We start from the raw sequence: 20,595 nt of genomic DNA on the forward strand, positions 1-20,595 counted from the left end.
GAAGAAGAAGAAGAAGGAGAAGAAGAAGAATGAAGATTCCGAAAAAATATTTCCACTTCTCTCTATCTCTGTCTATCTTCCAACTATATATCTCTTGATATTCTCTTACCCATATATTTCTCTTTCTACCTCTCCTCCTTTTTCATCCATTTGAAAGCTTCAACATCAAGAGTGAAGTTTCCAAATATCAGGGAAGACCCATACTAAGCAATGCAGATGTTAATGAGAGATAAAAGGAAGACAAGTATTGAAAATTAATTTATATCAGATAGTTTTCAGATCGTAAATGAGAGAAAATCATGATTTTTTATTGTTTTATGAGAATGAAAAATAGATGAAGTGGGAAAAAGGATTGTGTGTTGAAGAATGTCATAGATTGTCCTCAGAAGAATTAACTAGAACGGACAATTAAAATTCAAGTATGGGAATATATGGGAAAAAGAGAAATTTTCCTATATAAGAGGTGGAGTATAATAATATAATATGATAAGAATAATAACTTAGGTATAAAATATTGATAAGAACTAATTATTACTCGACGTGAGAAACAGAAGTGAGAGAAATAGCAGAATGAGAAGAATTAAGATGTGAAAAAGATGGAGAACGGAATACAGTATGTTGCAGAGCAGTCTCGTGAAGCCAGGGATCAGTTCCGGCGCCGTGACGTCCATTCTTGTGTTGAGGGGGAAGGGAGGTGCGGTTGGATGAGGGGTGGGTGTTGAGCGTCGGGACGCTGGGCGTCGGTGTCGACCCCTGATGCGATATTAATTGCTCATCACATCAGCCAAAGTAACGCTCATCGCTCATCGCTCGTCGACTCATCATTGGCAACACCGAGGCACATAGTTCACTCCTTACTCCCTCTCACACCCTTTCAGCCTCCCAGCTATAGGACTACTGATTAGCGTTTCACAATTTGTATAGTCGACACCGACTTAGTGCTTTACAGAAGGATCGAATAAAATCTGCCACAACTTTTTCGGGACTTCTGGGAAAAAGTCATCTCAGATATGTTTAATGAATATTCTGAACTTTTTAAAGTTATTCTGCAGTTGATCTCTGGTGTTCAATTGTCAGAAAAATTGTAGTTTACTTTGCAATGTTCGACCTTTAAAAGATCACATGATTTGAGTTCAAACCGGCTTGAGCCAGGTTGATTTCTAGCTATTTTAATTTATAGTTTATTAGTACGAAAGGACTTTAAAATTAGAAACATTTACACATATTATTATTATTATTATTGTCATCATTCATTATAATGAATATTAGCTCATGAAAAAATATTCTCTTGAAGAATAGAATAAATTTTAGATAGAATTAATCATTAACAAGAATCGGAAATTAACATCAGATTCACGGAATAACTTGAATAAGAGATATTTTCTGTAGAAGGCGGTGTAAATGGAAAAGTGGCAGTAATGCTTTTCTATCATTTCCATTTACTTGATAACGTGAATCTTTAAAATATAGAGCCTTCGATATATAAACTGGGGCATAGAATAAATAATTTAAAATCATTTCACTTACATGGGCTACTTTATTCAAATTAATAAAAGCAATATAGAAAATTGTAGTACACTTTTATTAAAATATTTTTAAAACTTCAAAACATTTTAACGACTTGTTTCGAAAATAATAATAGTAATAGTTTTGAAAATATTTCAATAAAAGCGTGCTACTAGTTTTTATATTGTTTTTATTAACAAATAATTTGTAAAGGTTTTCTCTGACTGGGAAAAGGAGACCGGCTGAAATGTAGATTGGGTGCGACCTTAGATAAACTATTCATAATGAAATATTAGTTAAGACTTGCACATTTTTTTCTTCACATTTGATAAAGAATATCTGTTTATTCAGTGATTTGAATCACGTAAATTTGAAATCATCGTTGATTCAATAATCTCTTTCTGAAATAACACCCCTTATACGATTCAACACACAAGCGAAAAGATTGTATTTCTAAAGGTAGGCACACACAGATCGTCATCGACGATGTACGGACGATATACGATGCGGATAGGTATGCGCACTCCAATTGAAAACAATGTATCAAATCTAATTGTCCAATCCGTCCGATGCGTGCCGTCCGTCCAATGACGATCTGTGTGCGCCTACCTTGAGACTGTTACTTAATTCAATATTTTTGAAATATCAAATATAATATTTTCAAATTAACAACCTATTTGTTTCAAAATTCACTGCTTTGGAAATGTATTGTATTAGTGAAATGAATCTTTAACCATTTTATCATAATATGTAATATAGGCTATATATTCTCCACATTTACAACATATTTCCAGTTACTTTCAAGAAACTCTTACCATGAAGTAACAATGTATTATAGCAGGAACATGACATAACTCATTCATACAGTTGTGTTGGATACTGGCACATGTCCATTGTCCACGGATGTTTTGAAATCGATCGCTGGTTAGGATTCAATCAACGGTCAAGCCAGGCGAACGCTCATTCTGACACTAAACAAATGCAAGGGTGATCGGATAAATATTTGCAAACAAAATAAAACTCACTTCAACCCAGTTGAACACTGGATTTTTGGGAGAGAAAAAAGCAACTGGGAAAGAGCGGGCAGAAAAAGAGCAGTTCAGGGAGCACAGAACCGAGTGAATGGGTGTAGGCTGCTCTTTCATATAGTTATTCACTGGGAAGAAGGAATTTTCTTGATGGCTATGGACACATAAAACTTCCGTACGTAAATATGTGAACAACTATAGGTATACTCAGTACTTTTTGATGCTCGCTGGGTACAGCATTGGGAAAAAAGGAATCTGTTGTTCAATCATCTACAAAAAATTCTATATGAGGATCAATTTTCGAAAGTATCCATTGTTTCCCTAAAAAGAGAACATTTCCAAGGGAATTTGACTTAAAGAAAACCGGGTTCTCATATTTATTTATTTATTTATTCAATCATTCAGAATTACACAACTTACAGGAAAGTACCACAGGCTTATAAGCCCAAAATGGTTCCAATTCTAATTTATAAAACAGTCCAAATGTAGCTAGGTTATGTGTCACTTAACATTCTCCTATTACACACTCAATTTACAATTCGAAACACACAAGGATTATTTTTGAATTAAAAATTCTTCAAAATTAAATTAAATCAATCACAATTAATTAAAAAATTCCAAACTTTGAAAAAACTATAAAATTTTGAAACCGAAAAGACAAACACACTATTTAGAACTTATGACAGCTGTAACTCTTACCATGAGTAATATTCCAGGTTATTGGATCAGATCATAATTTAGGATTCATGCTAGTTTTTCTTTTATATTATTTTTTTTATTTTATCCTCAATACAAATTCGTGTTATTAATCCGCAGGACTATCAGGAATGAACTATAACATCAAGTAAACGTATATCAACTATTCCTATAAGAAAGGTGTATTCTTAATGGATCACCCAAAACTCGTAAAATCGTTGAAATACCAAAGAAAATATCACATTATCATTTCATTCTTCTATTATTATCATTTTTTTGGTTCAATTATTGGAATTGATTTCATTGATGTCATTTGTCACAAGTACAGAGTTATTCCTAAAGCCATTCTCAAATTTCAGCTCTTGAAAAAAAAACGTTCTCTGTAGCTATTTGATTATTTCTCTTGAATGAGATTGAGATTGAGCAAAATGAGGGTGTTGGAAGTGACACCCATAATTCCTTCATAATTCATCATCTTGGTGCAACAACAACGTTCACCATTCCTTAACGATGTTAATCTAATTTGAGCACAATTCCTAGCAATCGAGAACAGCACATTTGAATTCCGTGCGCCACTTTAATAACACTCCAACAAATCGCTTACGAGAGGTAGGGAAGGGGTCGACAATGTAGGCACCCTCAAAAGGGAGATCACGGCGATTGATTGTGTCTGTTGGAAGTTTCCAAAACGGAGCACAAAGTTCTAGAACGTGTGTTTGTGTGAATTTGAAAACGTGAGATGATTGTATGTGTTGGAGGCTGCTAGCAAATGGAAAGACAATGCCATCCAGAACAGAGAAGCAGCAGCAGCAGAGAGGCAGCCTTACAAGCCACGTCAAATTGAGCAATTTGTGGGGGAGGAAGTGGCATAGCTCTAGATTGCAGCAGCGTTCCAACTGAGGGGGGGATGCAGATATGAACAGGGGTGGAAAGCCGTTAGGTGCTGTGGGGGGATGAAGTCCCGGAACGAGGTGGCGTCATTAATGTTTCCTGTGAATGATGAGATGAGATCAGTTCGGTTCGTGATGGGAGGGGAATCGCTAAAGAAAACAAGGCGTCCCTTTCCCCTCCTCTCACCACCAACTGAGGCATCGAGACGCTGCAATAGTGGTGACAGGGTACGCAAGATAATGAAGATGGAGAGGAGGAAGACGGTGAGGAGCTTGAGGAGCAGGAAGAGGAGGGCGAAGGAAAACGGATGATGGAAGTGTTGAAGGACGCTGAGAAGGATCAATCGACTGAGTTGTTCGTGATGCGATTCCCACTCTGTTAAACTCGCGCTACTGATATTATCATGCTGTATTACAGTCTGGTCATCCTCTTACTTTTACAAGGTTTCAACTTGCTTTCCCACTTGTACTATCACTTAATTTGCCCATTAAGTATGTAGTATAATATTAGTTTTATATAGAATTTATGAAAGGTAAAGTTTCGGGCATGAGCCTGTTTTGCCTTTCCAGTACTTGGAGTTAGTAATATAGTTATTGTACGAGCACATAATGAAATAGATCAATAAAAAAAATAGTTGCAAAACCAGTCTGATTCAAGCTGTAAAATACTGCAACACTTGATACAATTTTATCACGATGAAATCTCTAGTATGTTCCAATCGACTTGTCTAAACAGACAATCATTCCATTCAAAAGTAATCTCTCATAGAATATTCTTTCGATTTTGAACAGCTGCCAAAATTCAAGAGATTTGAACCACTTCACAAAGAATAACAACATTCTACCAAATAAAACTGGAGTATTTGAGAAGACCACCACTCAGGTCGGTGGGTTATTGCTCTAATGGCCCTGTTAAAGTAAACAGCTACGATTGATGTGTGGATCCGTCACACCCACTGAGCGAGCGAGCAAAGCAAAGCAAACCGGCCAAATCATCGTTTGAAAAAGAGCGCAGAGAAATTTTGCGATTATTGCACGCCGATTAGAGCGTGAGCTATTAATAATGCTGAATTTTTCAGCTCGTTCCTTTCTTTCCTAAACTCATAATTTCTATTTCTATCAAATACTAATAAACTTTCAAAGTGAATATTTGAACAAGAGTTTACTTGCAAGTATCATACTTAATACTTGTTCAGATTTATCCAGGATATTTTCATATAGAAATACTTCATTGAGCAGGCTCTTCTTGATAAAATCCACTTCTCTCATTGCTTGCTCCACTGTTTTTCTATTTTTCGACCATCCTCGTCAATTTTAAATTATTCTTATGGATTATCATTAATTTATGATCAGTTATTAATTTTTAGCTTTTAACTTAATTCTGTCTTGCACCCTAATTTCAATTCACTCAACAATCTTGCTTACCTGATATTTCTAATTCTTCCACTAATCAGACAGAATCAAGCTCTCATTTGAATTAGGCTGTTTTTTACTGTACAGAGTTTCCGTTGTAAAATTGTCTCCTTGTAATTATTGATTTTCGCTGTATTCACTCACATTTACTCATCAACAAAATTAAGTTGCAGTACATTTTTCTTTCATCCTCTTTCACATCCGAAATTTTCTATTGATAGTATCGAGTGGAATCGTAAATAACATGTGTCAAAATTATCATAATATATCTCTTATTGCCATTTCATGTTGAATATAATATTGGTCCCTCTTCATTCCATAAAACCCAAAATTTTACATTTTGAAATTGGTAAACTTATTTTTGGCTTGTTTCACCTCCAAAATCATACAACTTCTCAGGAATGAAGTCTTTTGTGGTTCATTCTGTTCAACTCAACCTTGTTCATTATTTTATTTATTATTCTCTCTGCCAAGCCACAGACTGCACGCTTAGCAAGCGTTCCGTTTTGCTCTCTTTCGCGGTCAATCGGTTCATTTCCGTTGTTCACACCATCGTCAACATGAAGCGTTTGCCGTCAAGTTTTTGTCGTCATAGTGTGAGTTTCCTGAAAGGGAATCTGTGAGAGAGAATGAGTAGGGAAACGACAGGGAAAAAGGAATAAGTGATAAAGTGGGTGTGTAAGTGAGAAAGTGACTAGCAATATTGGATTCGTCATTCTGTTTGTCACCGCATGTGTTTTGACTGGCGAGCGCATTAATAGACCCACACCGTGCTAACGATCTTGACTGCCTGCCTGCCTGCTCTTTGTTCAAATGCCGCTCATTTTCACATTTCTCTCACAGTTCCTCTCTCTCGTATTGCTTCCCCTTCTCGTCTCTTCACAACACATTATTCCTCACTCCACAATCCCTTGTTGTCTTTCTACACCAGAAGCTGGCAGATTATTAGGTTTTCACACTCAAACTCCACAACACACAGTTATCAATTATTATTTTCACAGGGACGGGTTCTGAAAAATGAGAAAACCGTCAGGTTCATGTATTATGTATTGGATTGTAATTCTTATTTGCAATCTGTTTGCTTCTTCTACTTACGTCTTTGTCCAAAGGTGATTAGATTAATTGTTTCTATATTTAATTCTTGATTGACTGAATTTAGTTTCTTCTTGTTAAAAAATGAAGATACATTTTTTTAATTTGTTCCGAAGTTTTAATAGAATAGTGTCACGTCCAAATATTTTGAAATCATGGGGGAGCAAGTTGAGTCTTTTTCACTTCACCATCACTACTACTATCTATACTTATAAATTTTTATACACCAGCTGTGTCACTCCACAAACTTCTATTAGCTTTTATAAGCTTGTTATCCATTCCAAACAGTTTACAACAAAAGATGAAGCCGCATTCATTATTATACATTATGAATGAGCTATGCAATATAATCGCACTAATAAATGGAATTGGTCTTCGATGACCATCCTCCGGAAATGCATAATTGATCAGACTGACCTCACTCAGCGTTTTGAATAATTCATGCATCTCTGATATAAAGATCCGGATATAAAGGTCTATTCATGCATAGACTTGTCAAGTGCGTTCTTCATCAAGTTGTTTTTTACACTTCTATGGGCATTTTGTATATATGTTAATATTGAAGATTGTTGATTTATATTACTGAGTGACTCAACGATATTGCAAGAAGCTATAGGCTTATAGGAATGCTATAGGAATAAGTGATAAAGTGGGTGTGTAAGTGAGAAAGTGACTAGCAATATTGGATTCGTAGAAGCATATAATTTCCATCTATAATCTTTCGTTGACTGGACTAATCTAGATAATAGAAGAATTGGAATGATTTGTTTCATGAAGCCCAAGGCAATTTCAAAATTCATCGAATTTGTTGGATGTACTATTTCTCAACAGTGAGGATAAAGTAATATCAATTATCCATGAAAAGAATGAGAAAATTATTTCTCATAATCCATCTCTCCAGTACCGTGAAAAGTATATACAGAAGTAATGGAGTATACATTTATATATATTGGACATCAATTAATTGTATTACTGTAATACAGATTCCTATTCTTGGTAAGTACACATATAAACCAATAAAATATCACTAACATTCTAATCCGGGAAACTCATGATATGCTTTTGATCATTTTCCACTGTATAATTATCCAGTGGATTAGAAGAAGTTTCTCTGACCACTTAATCTATTTCCTTGTTGAATTGTAAATTTTGAACAAGAACTCAATTGAAACAAATGAGTTGTCAAATAATTCACGCCTGTGGTGGCGGAGGGAAAAAATTGAGCTGCAAATAACGACCATTATCATCAAAATGGTTGGCATTTATAACATACAGTTCACACACTCGTGCTTCGATGCTATTTTCCACTCCCTCTTTCAGGGATTACATGTAGGTGCAGTATGAAGAAGATGAAGGAGAAGGGTGTTGTGGGGGAGGGGGTGCACGTAGCAGTATGAGCCAAATGTCACAAGATTATAATTTATTTCGTTGTGACTGGCTCCACTTAATTCCCTGTCTTGCCCCGAAAAATATTTATCATAGGTGACATTATATGGTGGGATACGTATAGATATAGATCACAGATGTCCTGAAAAATTGAAAATTAGCGACGCAATATATCGTATTTCTCTTTAAACGATGCAATTCCTAAACGAGTTGCTTCCTCTGTACTTCGTCCTCATGTCTCGTGTTTCGTATTTGTATGTTCTGGCACAAGTCGCAGTCTAATTTACCACCGATTCACTAATGTTTATAAACTAGGTACTAATTCATATGAGTCATTGCTAGAGTGTGATTTGGTTGACTTCTTTGTTAAATGTGAATAATTATTTGCTGCTTGTTCTGAATGAATTTATCAGGCTTCTTTTATCAGGATTCTTAAACACTAAGGCCCGATTGCACAAAAACCTGTAAAATTTTAATCATGATTAAATGCCACGTGGACCAATCATAGAATCCTTATTCATAGAAAATTCTTCTCTGATTAGTTCTCGTAGCATAATTATGATCGTGATTAAAATTTAACAGACTTATGTGCAACTTGGGCTAAATATTTTCTCAATTCATATACAATTATAATTTAGTTGTGTCATTTTATATTAATATTGTTATTTTTCAAATGTGTATTATCGAGAACTTCAAACGATAATGAATTTTACAATACTGATTGTCAAGTACGAGTAAAATATAATTACACTTGAAAATATGATTACCCACCTAAAGGAATATTATTACCACGATTGTAATATTTCCCAATGGCCTTCAGCAGTGGAATGGGAGTGAGAATTCTGTTGATAAAGAAACTACTTGTTCATTAATGTTTTTCAATTTGTTATAATGCTAAAATAGTTCATCAATCATGTTTGACAGTTATCAGTCAGTACATATAATTTTCAAGTTCCATGAACTGGTTGATGAAAATAACATCCTTTTACATAATAGAGAAATATTTTAGCTTCACTTCCAAGAACTCTGCTCTACATCAATGAAAACTGTCAGTCTGGAAGTGGAAATTCATAATTTGATAATCAGCATACTTTCAGTGCTAATTACGCTGTCTAATTACTGTGCTCAGTGAGGAATGATAAACTCGCAAAAATCGTCGATCAAATGTTATGAATTTACACCTTCGTCGGCCAAAAGTAGATCAGTACTTGATTGTTCGATTCCAGGTAAAAGAACAATATATCATTCATCAATATGCTAACGCCGAATGATTGAACAAAACGAGTCATTAAAGTTTTGAATTACTCGTGAGTTAAAAATGGTCTCCTCTACAACCAAAGTGGACTAGGCATGTCCATTCAGAGAAAAATTTGCGTAGTCAGGAGGTCTTCTAATATCAGTCTCTCATTTTGTGAATAACATTGATGAATACCTTGCGTCAATAAATAAAATAAATAGGCATTAAGGAGAACAATGAGTGACAATTACATGATTATCTTTTGTTGTCACTTCAAACACGATTTAAACATTTCAGCATACTTAAAAAAGCTAAAAATTTGTTCAACAGCAAAAATGTTGTCATCACTTATGTTGTTCCTTCAAATTTTCAAAATTATTTTCAGCTTACTATCAGAAAATAAGCCAGTTCATGAGCCTTTAGTTTTGGGGTGTTTTGTAGGATTGGAATCAGATTTGTATGAAGGCAGTGATGTTGTCTGATGATTCATGATGATGAATTGATGTTGTATGTTTGTCAATGATGTTGTAGTTGCTAACGAATAAGCTATCCCATATAAAAACGTTTTCCTACAACAAAATACTTTTATTAGTTCTCCTAACTAATGAAAAATTATATTTTTTAAAAAAGTTTTCATTGTTTTATTTCTAAGAAATTGTCGAATTGAAGAAGTGTACTTGGAACTTAATATTGTACAATGTTCATGTGACTGATGAATCCACCCGTGAAGGCAGAAAAACGAGTTGGAGAAAAGGGTGATCTGTTCCCCGATAAGGAAAAGAAATTAATAGAAGGGAAGCCAGGATGGAACAGGAAGGTGGTAGAAGAGAACAAGTAGAAAAAATCTAACCGAATTGTCACGATAGATCTGTGAGTTTCTACAGTAATCGTCCAACTCGAAAAGGTGGATGAAGCAGCAACTTCAATCTCTCGCTGGTAGAAAGGGTGAACAAGTGGAAGGACGGTAGGGGGGAAAGGACTAGTTAATCCCAGCCACAAGAAGATGAATCACCTCATGGACCGAGGAAACGTCGTTCCAATCCAACAAGCCAGCAACCCCTGATGTCTGATTTACTCGATAACAAGCTAAGAAAAAGATTGCCATCAACAAGAAATGGGAGTACGACAAGGGGACGACGGCGAAATAGGTAGAAAAGAAGAAGGAAATAAGGGCATGGAGGTGTAAGAGACACGAGTATCTTCTGTGACTTATTTTTATTGTGTCGGTGTATGTCTCCAAACCACTGTGCTGATCACTTCTCCACTCTCTTATTGATTCGACTGGCAAAATTCGGCCATTTCTAGTCACCTTTACACCACGGTATATATTACTGCTATACAGTATTGTAATATTGAATCTCAAACTGAAAATACTATAATTTCTACTAGACTACATAAGGATAACATTATGGAGACTACATAAGGAGACTAAATATTATGGGATAAGGATGTAGTCGAGTAGACTAGTGCCATATTTTTTTCAAGACCGCTCCGTGAGCAATCGTCTATCCAGAACTGAAAAAAAGTTTCACAAAAAAATAGACAACACATCTGAAGTAAGGAGAAGAATAACATAGGCTGGGTATAAGTTTGGTTCTCTTGGTCAAAGGTGATTTTACAGTACATTAATTTTTCTTTATAGTTTTAAGAACACTATGTTATTGCAGAATATTTTCAGTTTTAAAATGTTTTGGATACTGCATTAGCAATCCGGGTGCTATAGTGAGATTTACTCTAAACTGTCAATGCTGGTTGAATAAAGCATTGGTGTTATCCTAAAGGAATGAATGTTATCCTAAAGGAAAGAAATAAGTCTGAAGTCTATCACTATAGCTATATGATACAGTGAGGAAAATATAGAAGAATACACAAATTTTCTCTGTATATACTAGTAGTTCTGTGAACAGTAGACCTCGCGCTCAGTTAGTTACATTGACCAGTTGTTATGTTTTCTCAAAAATTAATAAATTATTTATCAATTTAAAATGTCTAGAAAAAATTCTAAATAAACATGAATCTTTATGTCCGTCCTATCGTACCGTGACGTGTCGTCCCGGAATGTGAGTGTGAGCGCTGTTATCAGGTCTGGCTGCAACTGTCTACAACGTTGATGGAGAGATACATTTATAAGATGTTCGAAGTTTTTGAACGTGTAGTTTTATAGTCAACTGTCTACAAACGTTGATGGAAAGATACATTTTCAAGATGTTCGATGTTTTTGAACAGGTAGTATTATAGTCTTCTAGACAACTGGTATAATATGATGAATAATTCTATAGTCTGATTTTTACTCTAATATTGGCGTATGAAGGAGGCTCCTTTTTCCTTTTATATTATCCTTGAAATGCAAAATTTCCAAAAACCTTGTATATTCGTCGACGCGCAATTTAAAAAGGAACATACCTGTCAAATTTCATGAAAATCTATTACCGCGTTTCGCCGTAAATGCGCAACATATAAACATTTCAACATTTGAACATTCAAACATTAAGAGAAATGCCAAATCATCGACTTGAATCTTAGACCTCACTTCGCTCGGTCAATTAAATGATTCAGCCATAAGTTTGAATTGGTCATATTCGAGTCCTATCAAACAGATATGAGTTGATTTTCATGATGAAATTTTAAGCCTATAGCAAGTGAACAATTTTAAACATAACTATCTCAATGTCATGTATTACGTATTGCTAAACAGTTTTCTTTGTTGAATTTTACAGGTGAGTTATCAATCCCTCAAAATCGGTTGCATTGTGAGTAAGTAGTTGAATTTAAGAAGAACTATATTACAAAACGCTTTATTTTTTTCTAGTTTTGTCATTCAATAGTTCTTAAAAAAGGTGATAATGTAATCATCATTATCATGATCACGATTATTATCCTCACCAGAAATTGGAAAACATCTATAACAATTTATCTTTTGTGTAGGTGGAAAACTGTTTTTTAAATGAAAGAAATACAATAATATTCTAAGACATGAGTTCGGTAATGGTAGTTTCATGCATCGGTATCATTGTCTCTTTTCTGTATAGGGCTACTTGTAATATAAATAGAAATAATAATAATAAAAAATAAGAATTAGAAAATAATAAAAAATAAGAATTTTATCACTGAAAGAATAATTCAAAAAAGGGTAGTGAGATTCTCATATTTATTTCTATTTATATGGGTAAGTTATGATTATTTCTTGCCGAAACTTAGTTAAGCACATAAGTTCAATATGAACGCGGTAGAAACGTTCCCGTACAAGTTACGTAAACTATATTGTAGTAATAATTGACAAAAGGCAGCCTTTCCAACCAGTTACTGTTCCTGTAGTAAAATAATAAAGTTTATAATAAGATTCTGAAAGATGACCAGCCACATTAATCTTCCTTCAATAGTGTGCCCCATAATTGGCATAATGATTGGCTCAATAGTTGATGATTGATCAAATAATTGCATATTTATATCATATTTTTAGTTCTGTCCAATGTATAGGATAATGTTAATGGCCGTCACTGCCATTTTTTTCTTTCTCATCCTAGTTATGTCGTCCCATTCCAAGTCGCCAATTTCAATTGGAAAAAAGTCAATTGAAGTGGAAAAATAATCTGAGGGTGATAATGATGAGAATAGAAGAGAATAGAAATGAACAGAAGAGGAGAAGGAGAAAGAAGAAGAATAAACTCATAAGCGTCGCGACAAGGCGTAGTGACGTCGGTTGATTTCCCACCGGGCATCGGTAGCAACAAAAAATGCCGCAGAATACATTCCGTCAATCCTTCAATCCCCCTCCTTTCCCTTTTCTACCATTATTCCCCTTCTTTCACCATTCGCATCTGGCTTTCCTTCAGCGCTTATCGGATATTGGTCGAATTTTGGAGCGCCACTTCTGAGCTTAGAGCCACTTTCGTTTAATTATTGCTCAAAAGAGATTTTTTGCTTATCCAGGAAGATAAGAAACTTTCGCATTTTGTGTGACCTTTGATTAGAGGATGGGCTTCACTTTATATTTTGAATTTGATACCTGTTCATGGCCATTGATGAACTTGGAGCTATACAACTCAACAACTGGTGAAAACAATCATATATCTTTCCTGGCGCAAATTCATTATTATGAAGATCCATTTGCCAATTTTATTTCAAATTCAGATTATTTGATGATAGTCGAATACCAGATGGTGTGGGCATCATTCACTATGAGTGGAGTTCAGAATTTGGGGAGTTCGATTTGTTCATACTGAGATTACGTAGTAGGCCTGTAAACAAATCCTTCAAATATTATAACTCAGAATATAATAATAAATTGAATATTTATAAGGTGGAACTATGCAACATTAATTATGCAAGATAAAATTTTCCTACCCGATAAAAAATTCAAATTAACAAATGGCTGACTGAACAAGCAAAAATGAGGAATTAATTAGAAATTGGATTCTGAAATAATGAATAATAATTTTGTAATTTGATAGGCCCGTGCACTTCAAATTATATATCATGCTCGATTGTAATAAAGCCCTAGCTCATCCCAATCAACTCGCTATCTATTATTATAAAGGTATCTCATCTCCAATTATTTAAAAGTCACCACCATACTTTCCAGAATTAACCAATTTATAATTATTGTTATTGTGCAAGTGGCATGCTTATCAAATTGCATTACAAAAAGCTGGCGCGCTATTTTCTGCACTCATCATGCGACTACACATTCAATTATTCCACCTACCGACACAAAATAAATAATAAAACAAGCCAATTACTAAATCCGATCAAACGCACCAATAGCAACAAACACAACGGTCCTGTTCCCCATAAATAATAAATAAAACCAAATGATGAGCTTTATCGGAAATAATATTTAAAGCGACCGTTTCATAATACATATTTGAAAAGGTTGTTGTTATGTTGATCTATACTAAACGAAATGAATAAAAAGTGGTGTATTCCCTTTTCGCCCAGGCATTGTTTACCGTTGTTGGTTCTTGTTTTCTGATATTAATTTCAGTGATGCTGCCGCTGTTATTAAAATGGGAATTGGAATCATTCCGATAAAACGCATCAGAGAGACGGAGGTGACTGCTTCCGATGAATTAAATGAGAGTTGAGCTCCAATTGGTTCCAGAGTGAGAGGGTGAATCAAATAATGTCCACAGGAATATCTGTATTTTTCTCATGTTATCTCTCTCAACCTCAAAGCTCCTCCATTACTATATCAAGCCAGCAGCATTTATTCAAAAGCTCACCATCCGATTTCAGTTGTTTTTCATTTCATTTCTGAATAACATTCAGACAGACTCAAAATATCAATTATTTGTTTGATATTTTAATAAAAGTTGGAATATCGAGTTATTATCCCCCAATCGTCGCAACTCTATTGTGTAAAGAATGCTCTTGTTAACAAAGTAATTCCATAATAAATTAATACACTTGCCTCTCTTTTCAGCATCGGCGTTTAATTTATTTAATCGATTATTCGAATTAGAGTCAGATGATAATAGAATATTCGTTTCTCCGTTGTTTGTCTGTTTTTCACCAGTGCATGTCATTATCACATGCAAACACACCGGAGATAAGCTTTGATTAATCAGGATAATAGGATCTTTCGGGCTTTCATTGTAAGTACACACAGCCTTCTGGGACTGATGGGATGAATAATGACATTTTCAGAAATTTGTTCTGCTGATAAAATTATTAACAAATCATGGTTGGAATTGAAGCTTATTGGTTGTCTAGTTCAACTTTACGAAGCATCATATAATTTATTCATTATGAAAAGCTTCTGTCATCCAGAAAGCTACAATAGTAACAATTTTTTCAGTTACCATTTTATTTCTAATCCACCAAGTATAATGGCTATCAGAAGATAGCCATTTTTCTGAAGCCATTTCAAAAATGATCTATCGAAAAACACGACGTGGATGGTCAAATCCCCAACTCACTCATGTTACCCTCCTCTCAACAAAACACTTTCACTTCTCAGAATTGCATAAAATAACATGGTTCCACGTTCGGAATCCAAACAATTGTTACAATAATCCAGCCCGAAAATCGAATGTGCACGTCAGATCAAAATCCTTCCTCCTTCGTGATGTGTCGAATGAAGTAGGACTTGCTTCGTTGAAGGTTGAAACATTGTTCAGAACTCAATAGTGCAACTAAAAAGTAATCTTATGCTAATAGAAACACAACCTAGTAATTGAAATATTTTATATATTCCCAAGATATTCATCCAATTAATTAGTAAGTAATTAATAGACAATTCTTAGATTCTTTATTGATTAATAAAAGAAGTACATCGTCAAAAATGATAGGGAGGGAAAAAGTAAGGTAACCTTGTGCTATCCCTCTCCCAAATTTAGATAAGGTTACTCATTGTCCAATATAGGTTAAATCTTAGAACACGATAGAAGCTAGATCGATTCATGAGAGAAAAAACATATCCTCCATGATTATAATATTTTGAATCAGTGCTTTCAAGATTAATATCTAATGACGAATTCCATCTTAATGAACTGTCATTATAGATCAGGTTCACAATTAATCAATCCAGAATAAGAATGTTCAGAAAAAATACAGCAGTATGTTTCCTGTGCCACTGAATACTAGAAACACTATAGTAATTGAGAAATCACAGATTTTTAATCAATTAATTTTGCATATTCTTCACGCCAAAATTGAAGTTTTTTTAGGATGCTGCCACATGAGCTCTAGGCGCATGTGCGTGAGTAATGAGACGAATGATAAAGAAAGATGGGTGAACATACAGCTTTAGGTGGGTCCTGAACCACTGGAATTTCAGTGGATGGTCAATTCCTCCCACTATCTTCATAAATTAAAATTTGTATGAAACATACTCTGATTGTTGAGATCTTACTTTATCTTAATAATATTCCGTATAACAGGAGGTATACGGAATATTATGAGATAGTCCTGATGTAATAATTTATAATTAGATGAATAAATTCTCTTATCTTGGGACAATAAAATAATGTAGTAAGTATAAAAGTCAATTTAAACTTGAAAACACATAACGATGTCTAATAATATGGTAGCCAATGCTGCCAATCATTACATTATTTCTAAACTCTGTAACAAGCACTATTAACATAATATTGTCTGGTACTATACAAGTATATTGTCTGGTACTATACTTGTATCATACTATACAAGCACTCAGTCATTATAATATTGTCTGGACGGTGACCAACAAGCTGCTCGATTGAAGCCCAACCAGTGGGCAGTCTATCAATAATAATTATAACTGCAAGCTTTATCACGAGTAGACAGATGACGCTTTCCTTCCTTCTGTAGAGCAACGGAAAGGGACTGCGAAAGCGTAGAGTGACGTTGTAATAGGAATTCCAATTATAGCTTCTCTCACAGACCGTCAAGGGTTTTCACCCCACAAATATATAAGACATAATTTACTATATATACATGGATGTCTCACCCTCAACACAACCCTAGTGGCAAGCCCCGAAATAAAAACGCCCCCATAAGAGCTCGACATCCATCCTGAAACTGAGTGTTGACTCCCCTAAGTGGAACAAATCCCGGACTATTATCGATCACATCCAGTTTTCATCTCGGTTTTGGAGAAGAACTCGGAGTGGGGAACGCAATAGTTTATTGAGACTAATAGAAGGGGCTCGTGGCAATAAAATTGTGAATTTCGGAAATGGAACTTCATTTATAATAGAGGGCATTTTCAGGGGTGATTGGGCAGAACTGTAAGCTTGGTGTGCTTTGGAAGTTGATGAGCTTCTATGTCCCTCGAAGGTTGCGCTCCGTTCTGCGACCAGAGCGTTGACTCTGTCTTCTACCGAATCATAGAATTATAGAAATATGGGATAGAATGATAACATCTCTGTGAATTCAATTAATCTATCTTCTCCCAGTAGATAACAATACAAGGAGTATTTATATTTATTCGTAAATACACCAATCGATATTCAATCTATATATTGTATGTTGTATTATTAGTATTTGACAAAGTTATACAAATCTCATAACTTGAAGAACAGCCAACGAGTTTGTGGAACTCCAACTGACTGTCTTACTAGACTACCTGAATCACAGCAAAACCTTTTTTTAATGAATATTCCTTCTGAAACATTGAACTTAAATCGATAGCCTATACAAACTTTGTTGAAATTTATGAGAAATCAATGTTATTTATTCAAATATTCTAATAGATAAATAATTTTATGAAATGAAAATCCAAATTTAAATGATATGGTCTGGTATAAAATGAGCGCTGCTACCAGAGATTGTCAGTTTGGTTCAGCAGTGAGCATACCTGACCATACCTGAGCTATTTGGAGGTAACGGGTTCGATTTCCGGGCTGACAAATAATTTTTGGATAGTAGCTCTCATCGAATTTCCATGTAGCTGTTGATCCTGTTGTCAATATTTGCAATAGCAGATGTCTTCGGGGGAATTTACAGCATTTAACTTTGAATTTTAGTTTATTAATAATTATGCACGAATATTATTCTTTCAACAATTTTCAAGTTACTCTATGTGTAAATGCACTGTCATATATTTATGAACGATAATTGGAGATGATGAACTTTGAAATCATGGAAGTGTACCCTATTGTCTTGTTATAAATTCTTGACCTATTATTATTATCATACTGTTATAGGCTCTGTTATAAATGAATTCCGTATAATCAAAGCAATGGCTAACCGTGGACGATATTATTGATGGAAGAGGGAGAATCATAGAATGAATTTCATAGCAATGTTTTATTTATCATATTTGATCAAAGATCATATCCATAACATCCATTACTCTCTTGTACGAGGTTACATTCATTTAAAGTTTTCTGTTTATTTTGTGAATCAATTGATTCGATAAAAAAGTCGAAGTAGGAAGCCCATGTGACCCAATCCCTCGTCCAGTATAATATTACGATGTATCTCACATACGTAGTTTTTCATACGGTAATTCCGAGCAACAGTGATGGATGGATGGTCAAGTGAGCAAGCAACAACCGAATAAAACGCGAATATTCATTCCATCAATCCGTGTTCCCTCTTCCGTTTGCCTCACTTGCTTCCGATTCCCCTCTTTTTCCACTGACCGCTCTACTATATGTTCGTTTTCCGATGCCATCAAATTGTCCAGTTCATGTCAGCTGAATCACCTGGTTTGTTTCGGCATATTTATATGCGCACGTTTAGCTGGTGTATTTTTGGATTGTATGGTTCTTTCCATCTACTGTACTTCCATACATTCCTCTCATTCCCCTCCTCCAATGTTCTCTTTCCGTTTAGATTTTCTGCATCTTTTATTATTGTCATCCGTTTTCCCTCGTATTTCTTCTTTACTTTTATTCATCCTGTTTCTGCTACCACGTTTTCTTCATTATTGAATGAGTTTCAATTTTTTCACACTCTCCACCTCTTCTTCCGGTATATTATGCATCCACTCTTCTCACTCTTCAGTCCACTCTTAGTTACATTATTTTCCTTCTTTATCCTACATTTTAATTTCCTCAATCATCCTTTTGGATACAATACTTTTTATCCTCTCCTCACATCAACATTTTGTCTGTTACATTTTCTGATTGAAAAGTCATATTCCCGCAGCTCGTTTTTCTCTCTTCCCTCATTTTTCCATTCTCAGTCACAGATACTCTCTCTTACCTCTCACTATTGTCTATTTTACTGTTTCTTTTGTAATATAGGTGTAGTTTTTTCGTGCTATCCTAAGCACCATCCCACTCATCAAAATACTACAGATACTCTACTGGACTTCCCTGGAGATCTATATTCTACCTTTTCTCTGGGGGAAATGATTTTCAAAAACGAAAAATCACCCTCCAAACCACTTCTCTCGTCTACCACCGAATAAAAACCGATCGCCCAGTTCAAATATGCGCAATTCATCTCTTTCCTGCTACCGACAATGACTAACCCTTCCTCAATCAGCATCACAATGATCAATATCAACCCTTCATTTTCACCTCAATGCGAACATGACTTGTTTTATTTTCAACCCTTCGGAATTCGTTTACCCTACTCCTGAAAAATAATAACAGCAGTAATGTTTGTATTGGAGATAGCAGACCTCTGACTATCCAATTGCAGATTGTATCCAATTTTTGTTTTATTCATCCATCTCTGACGCTGGGTTTTGTCAGGCAGATAATCGATCATGTAGGCAGTGCATTAAACGGCTATGAAACGAGGCCTCTGCCATCATATACGAGCACATCGCACATATGAATGGATATTCGATTGGAAATTGGGGTGCAAAACTCTACTACTTCCTTGTTTGCTGCTCTTTTCGTTTTTATTTTTTTCGACTATTAGACGAATGACTGTTTGATATCGTATATCACATATTTCAATTTTCAAGAAGATTTTTCTCATTTCAGTGGAAAATATCTTGAGATTACAACAATTATTATCGATTTTTCTTATTCCTGATTCACACGCAAGATTTCACCTATCAATTCAGGTATACATTATTGTCCTCACTTTTCAGTGAGCACATATTCATTTATTTCCACATAGCGGATGTCGTATCAAATATTTTGTGAATCATCTACATTTCATGAATTGAAAAATCTTTATTAATCAGAAGTTGAGGTATTGAGAAAGATGCTTTTGATTGATACATCATGGTTGATGAATTTAAGGAAAATCCATTAGACAAAAGTTATGCATAATTAGAAGTTGAACGTCGTTCAAAAACTTTTCAGCTTGAGAAGTTCCAACTGGAATGGGTATTGATGAGGTGTAATTTGGTTCCATAGCAATGAGTCATAGCTTTCAGTCGAACAGATCTGGTTACATTCCCGGGAGTCTAACAACAACGAAGAACTCGATGAAAGAGAAAAAAGAAAGAGGGAGAGAGAAAGAGAGTGAGAAAGTGAAGTGATTGCATAGGAAGTAGGAATTGGTAGGGATTAAAGTATTTCGAGAGAAAGGGTTTTGAAGAAGATGATATAGAGAAGCAGCGAGAGGGTGTAGAAGGAGGCTGAGTAAGGAGTGGGGAGAAGGACGAGGAAAGGGAAGAAGGATGGAGAAGAACGAGATGAAACCAGGTTGAGTGGTAAGGGCTGGAAACGACACAGCTTAGAGTAGGATTATGCCATAACGTCGCCCTAGCAACTGGCTGGAAGGGCTGCAAAACTCTATGGTTAGGCCTAACTTCCATTTGCGCAGGGCTCAAGCCCTATGAGTTAATGGCAACCTGTTCCGTCTACCTCTTAATGCTGTTACCTTTTTCGTAGGACTAATATAAACGTGGGTGATATGCATCACTTGTTAAAAATCATCTTTAAATATACCTACCTGTGTTATCTCATCCGCATGATGAGATTTATTCAACTAGAACTGTTTATATAGAACC

The 20,595-nt window shown here is 35.0% G+C and overlaps 1 protein-coding gene across 1 annotated transcript in view; it reads left to right on the plus strand.

Annotated features, from left to right (window-relative positions):
* LOC111045324 (homeobox protein Hox-C4a) overlaps positions 1 to 20,595 on the plus strand; it is a 147,895-nt gene that overhangs the window by 101,434 nt on the left and 25,866 nt on the right. The gene's annotated exons all lie outside the window — the stretch shown is intronic.

This window comes from Nilaparvata lugens, chromosome 4, assembly GCF_014356525.2.
Source record: "Nilaparvata lugens isolate BPH chromosome 4, ASM1435652v1, whole genome shotgun sequence".
Lineage (NCBI taxonomy): Eukaryota > Metazoa > Arthropoda > Insecta > Hemiptera > Delphacidae > Nilaparvata > Nilaparvata lugens.